The 6,386-nt window shown below is 40.2% G+C and overlaps 1 protein-coding gene across 1 annotated transcript in view; it reads right to left on the bottom strand.

Annotated features, from left to right (window-relative positions):
• Positions 1–6,386, bottom strand: part of SH3D19 (SH3 domain containing 19) — a 189,479-nt gene that overhangs the window by 157,162 nt on the left and 25,931 nt on the right. The window lies entirely within an intron of this gene.

Below are 6,386 nucleotides of genomic sequence, written 5' to 3'. Positions count from 1 at the left end.
CTTAACTTGTCTATATTCCTCGCTTCCTCTACTATTCTATACTTTGCTTATGTAGCAAGGGATGGAATAAAAAATGTGCATATGTAAATCAGCTCTGTATTTCTCTGAGTTTTACTTTTGGAAATACCAATGTGACCTACTACCAAAAAAATGGATTAATGCCATGATCTCAAGAGCCAAGGTCTTAGGTTTCAATAATTTGCACCCTGTCCAGGTTGTTTAATGTTATTTCAACAATAAAGTACTTTACATGCTTCATAAGGGCAGGATTACATCTCTTGCTGAACTAGCATGCTTCCTTTTGCTAAACCATCCCATTTCCTTCTTTGCCTAGGCTTCCAGGAGCCCGGAGCTAAGTTACACACTCAATTTCAGTAGTCACCTTTATCCTAGATTATGTAGGATAATTCCATTCACATCCCTTATTTAAATCATCCTTCATTTCTCCTTTGAATGAACTTAAGTTTTACTGCATCTGTGTCTTTCATGGTGAATCAACTTTCAAAAACAATTTTTTGAAAAAACAAAACAAAGTATTTTGGAGAAATAAGTACCTTTAATAGGAAATGAGGGTAGCTTTGGACACTTAAAATCTTTGCTAGCCCTTAACCCCATCTCTCTTCTAGACTGCCACTATGGCTCCTAACTGGCACTCCCACGTCCTTTCTCTCACCCCTTGCTCAACTCCCATTTATTCTCCACAGCATTCAGACCAGTGTAAAAAATAAAGATTTTTAAATACTCCTCTCCCCCCTTTCCCGTGCTTACAGCACTTTTCAAAAACAACTTATTGCTCACAGAATAAAGACGAAACCCTTAAGAGGGCTTACAAAAGCTCTGCAGGTTCTAAACCCAGACTGCTTCTTCAGCAGTGCTCCACCCTGCTCTCCATCCTTTCAATTCTTCAAATGCTCCAAACCCCACCTTAGCCCTGGACTTCTGCATCTGCTAATCCTTCTACCCTATTGTCTTTGCCTAGCTAATTCTTACTATGCCTCAGATCTCAATACAACCTTTACTCAAGGAAGCTGTCCCCATCTCTCCTGACCAGAACAAACCCATTACATATTCTCATAGCATTATGGAACCCTCCTTCATAGGGCTCAACACAGCTATAATTTATTGTTTGTGTAACTGTCTTCTTAATGTGTGTCTTACCAAAACATAAGAATTTTTGTTTCTGGCAACCGCTGTATCCTAGTATCAATAAATATTTATTGAATAAATGAATGAATGAATAATAATCACCAACCTCTTTGTTTCCCCAGCTGAGAACCTGGGTATTTTGTTTATGGAGGTAGCCCAGAACCTGACACAATATCTTACACAAAGCAGATTTTCAAATATTAAAGAATGAAGGAAAGAATGTTTCAGCCTCGTTCTCTTTCTCACATCTCTTCACCCATAACAAACAAAGGAGAGAAAAGAGCATGTAAAAGAGGTAAATTGAAAGGTTTCTGGAGGCAAGAATTTAAGTGAGACAACCTCTGGAATGACACAGAGGGCAAAGCAAAATGGCAACTGAGAAAAAAGTACAAGAGAGAAAGAAGGGGCAAGAAAGGAAAACAGGAGAAAGGACAGACTAAAATCAAAACAAATACGAAGAGAAAGCACACAATGTATAAGCCAAGACAACACAGCAAAAGGACACAAAGCAGGTCAAGAAAGCCAAAATACTACTTCCTAATCATTTCTCCAGACCCTTAGGAAGCACCTGGTCTACAGCATGGGATTTGGCAAAATTTTTCTCAGGAACCAGGAAGTAAAACTTCAAACTTTTAGAGGGATCAGCCCATCCAAGGGGAAAGAAAGGGATACTGAAAGAAGACGACCATATGACCTCTATCTGCTTCTCTTTTATTTTTATCAGACTTTCCTATGTGACATTATAATAAACATTTATTTTGCATTTGGTTATTGTCCCTCTCCCCCAGTGGAACGTAAGCTCCTTGAAGGCAGGCTCGGTGTGTTGAATGTACTGCAGTATCCTCAGTGCCTAGAACCCAGTGGGCACTTAATACTGCTGAGTGCATGCTGACATCCTAGCTGATGCATATTCAGACTAACCAGGAGAAGGGATCTGTTGGGGGTGGATTTCACTTTAGATAGGGGGCCAGGGAAATCTAAAAGGTTAACATTACACAGAGGCCTGCATAAAGGAGGACAGAAAAAACAACATTCTGGAAGTATGTTGGAAGTATGCTAGATGTGTGTGAGGAAGAACAAAGAGGTCACCGCTGGAACACTGTGAGCAAAGAGCGAGAAGAATATGAACTGAGACCAGAGAGGGTGCTGAGGGCAAGTCCTACAGAGCCTGGAAGGCCCCAGTAAGGACTCTGAGTTTTATTCTCAGTGCAGTGAGAAGGGACTGGAGGGCTAAGAGCAGGGGAATGATGAAAGAATAGAAAATCCCATACCACAGCTCATGGGAGTATACAGAAGCCATGAGGGGGCTACGATGGTAGAGAGGGTAGTCAGGTGGTTGCAGAGTTAGACAAGAAGCAGAGAGAATAAGAATCTGATAACAATGTACTAATGAGCAAAACACTAGAGGGCTACATACAGTACCCTGGAACATCAGTGAAGAAGGTTTGATTCCCTTAAGGCTGTGGGTTATCCCTATTCTCTATCTGCATTACCCTTTCAACAGAGCCCCACCAACCAAGGTTAAGAAAAACACAATCCTGAGTTTCTTACCATCTACTTTATAATTCATCATTAAGACACCTACTTAACTTCCTATTATTTTTTTTTCCTTCTTACCCAGACCACTGTTCTTCTCAATACTTCATCCCACTTCTACCTCAAGGCCTTATCTTACCTGTCCTCTATACCTGGAATACCCTTCTTTCATAAACCTTAATCCACTTATTTCTGTCCATTCATTAAGAAAAGGAGGTAGTGGGGCACCTGGGTGGCTTAGTCTGTTAAGCATCTGACTCTGGATTTCAGCTCAGGTCATTATCTCATGGTTCAGAGTATTGAGCCCCGTGTGGGGCTGAGATAGCAGCATGGAGCGTGCTTGGGATTCTCTCTGTCCCTCTCCTGCTCATGTGCTCTCTCTCTAAAGATAAATAAACATTTTTTAAAAAAAGGAGGTATGGAAAGGACCCTAATAAGTGGTTTTAAAAATTAATAGGAAATGGGGAAGCTATATGGTGCATGAATCATAGCTCATTAAAGCTATTTTTAAAAAATGGACAGGGAGGGACCCTTGGGTGGCTCAGTCAGTTAAGCATCCGACTTTGGCTTAGGTCATGACCTCATGGCTCATGAGTTCAAGCCCCCATCAGACTCTGTGCTGACAACTCAGAGCCTGGAGCCTGCTTCAGATCCTGTGAGTGTGAGTGTGTGAGTGTGTGTGTGTGTGTGTGTGTGTGTGTGTGTGTGTGTGCCTATCCCTCCCCTGCTAGTACTCTGTCTCTCGAAAAAAATGAATAAATATCCAAAAAAAATTTTTTTTGTTAATCGACAGGAAATTGTTCTCCTTTTAAACAGAAAGTCTGTAATGTATTTAGGACTCTTTAAGATATTGTAAATAATTCTTATGACTGTATTTCAAAAAAAGGCTCAAACTAACTACATACATTTTGTTTCAAATGCTTTTAAAACACAGGGTGCCTGGGTGGCTCAGTCGGTTAAGCATCCAACTCTTGATTTCAGCTCAGGTCACGATCTCACAGTTCATGGATTCCTTTCATCAGGCTCTGTGCTGACAGTGTGGATCCTGCTTGGGATTCTCTCTCTCTCTCTCTCTCTCTCTCTCTCTCTCTCTCTCTCTTTCTCCCCCTCTCTCTCTGTTCCCCCACTTGTGCTCTCTCTCTCTCCCTCAAAATAAAGAACTTAAAATTTTTTTTTAAAAATGCTAAAACATAAAATGTAAAGTTTAACCCAATATATCACATAGCACCTGGTACACATTACTGAAGGAAAAAAAAATCAATAAACATTTGTATTCACAGAACTAAAATGTCAAGTACTTACTGTTAACAAATTTAGTCAATGATACCACAAATGACCCAGTGGGTCAAAAGTAAATAGGGACATCTTTACACCTTGTTTTAGAGGGGGGCTCAGCAGCATTTCTGCTTTAAAATCGATTTTAATTTCTAGAATACTTTATTCCTTGGAATATCTGATTTAATATGCTCCAACTTTCACTTTCACATCTTAAGGAATTTAACTAAGGTGGGATTTGCTAAGGTCACATTTAACAAATAAAGCAGTACACTGAGGCTGCTAAAAATCCAATCCACAATTTTGTTCTCTAACAGTGGGGGGGGGGGAAGTTATATAGTTATTTCCCAGATCTTCTACTAATGTTAACAAATGAATTTCTTCAAGTAATCACACGTTTTTCTGTATTTCACTAAATTGTAAAGTCACCCACAAAATATGGGGACATTATGGAAAAAGAATTCAAAATAATAAAATGTGAAGTTGTATTTTGATGTTATTTCAACAGCGGTTATTTTATCTTTTCAGATACTTGACTTCATTCTGAAGCTATAATATCCTCCCCACCATGTGTGACCATGTATAGTTCATTTACATCCAGGAAACCAGCTACTTGAGAATTTTATTAAACATATTTTGGGTTGCCTGGGTGGCTCAGTCGGTTCAGTGTCCCAACTTTGGAGCAGGTCAGGATCTCGTGGTTCATGAGTTCGAGCTCTGCGTCAGACTCTGTGCTGACAGCTCAGAGCCTGGAGCCTGCAGCCTGCTTTGGATTCTGTGTCTCCTTCTCTCTGCCCCTTCCCCACTCACACTCTGTCTCTCTTTCTCTCTCAAAAATAAACATTAAAAAAAAATTAAACAAAACAATACATATTTTTTCAAGGGGTCCTTGGGTGGCTCAATCAGTTGAGCATCCAACTCTTGATTTCTGCTTAGATCATGTTCCCACAGTTGTGGGATCAAGCCCTACATTAGTCTCTGTGCTGAGCATAGAGCTTATTTGAGAAATTCTCTCTCCCTCTCTCTCTCTCCCTCCTTCTGCCTGTCTCCCCTGTTCTCTCTCTCCCAAAGGTAAAAAAAATAATAATTAAAAAAACCATATTCCTCCTTCAGGAAGGGGAGGAAGGGGAAGGAGTCACTCAAAATAACAAGAGGTTAGATTAATTATATTCCCTACTACCAACAGTTAAGAGAAAGTGTTCACTATCCTAAGAATAAAAAAGATTAAAATATTTCATTGGAAGTTACAATTGGCTTTCACGATAGATAATCACCAAATTCTCTGACCCAAATTCTCTCCATGGCCTCTTCTACGTAAGCATTCACTTCCCCTCTCCATGTGGTTGGAATAAAGTGACTGGAGTCTAGTCCTGTAGCACGTTTGCCACTCTCATGACACCTAGCCCACACTACCTTCTACCATAATTAACTATGAACACCCAGGAGTGAAAAGAGTAAGATACGATGAGGGCCTAGGGCTCCAAAATGCTAAAAGCTTCTGATTTTAGTGAGAAGAGGACAGATTCTAGATGCAGTTGAGTAGAAGTGAAATAATACTAAGACTGGATTTGGATATATGTTAGATTGGATGTAGATGGTAAGAATGAGAGAATGGTAACTGGGATAGAAGGATGGGAAAGATAAGGATTTGAAAAGAGAAATCAAGAGGACTCCTAGGTTAATGGCCTCGGAATAGTCATACTATTAAAAGAAATAAGGAAGGCTGGAGGAAGAACAGATTTCAGAGCTATCTAATCCAGTGGTAGACTGAACTCCTCCAAGGATGTCAATGTTGTAATCCCCAGAACCTGTGACTACTGTTACCTTATCTGGTAAAAGAGACTCTGCCTACATAATTAAGTTAAACATGTTGTGATGGAGAGATTATCCTAGATTATCTGGGTGAGACCAATATAATCACAAATCTTACTGTAAAAGGAATGCAGGAGAGTCAGAGTCTGAGGTACTTACTGACTATGCAGAAGACACAAGGGCTGAACCAGAAGAGAGAGAAGAGCAAAGATGCTGGCTGCTGGATTTGAGGATGGAGCAAAGGACTACGAACCAAGGAATACAGTCAGCCTCTACAAGTTAAAAAAAGCAAAGATACAATTCTCCCCTTGAGCCTGCAGATAGAACGCAGCCCTACTGACACCTTGACTTGAGCCCAATGAAACAGATTTCAGACTTCTGACCTCCAGAACTGTGGGACAATAGATTGCTGTTGTTTGAAGCCACTGAAGTCATACAAATTTGTTACAGCAGAACACATTCACATTAGATTTGAGATGCTTATTAAATACCCAAGTAAGTAAAGATGCTGAGCAGGCAGTCTGGAGCTCAGAGAGGGCAAGTCTAGAGAAATAAATTCACAAGAATCTGTTTGAAGTATTATGGACCTCTTTCTTGCCTACAGCACTCCAATCCTG

The sequence above is a fragment of the Neofelis nebulosa genome, chromosome 3, assembly GCF_028018385.1.
Source record: "Neofelis nebulosa isolate mNeoNeb1 chromosome 3, mNeoNeb1.pri, whole genome shotgun sequence".
Taxonomy (NCBI): Eukaryota; Metazoa; Chordata; class Mammalia; order Carnivora; family Felidae; genus Neofelis; species Neofelis nebulosa.
Note: the sequence above shows the minus strand (reverse complement) of the source record. Positions and strands in the feature narration are given on the sequence as shown.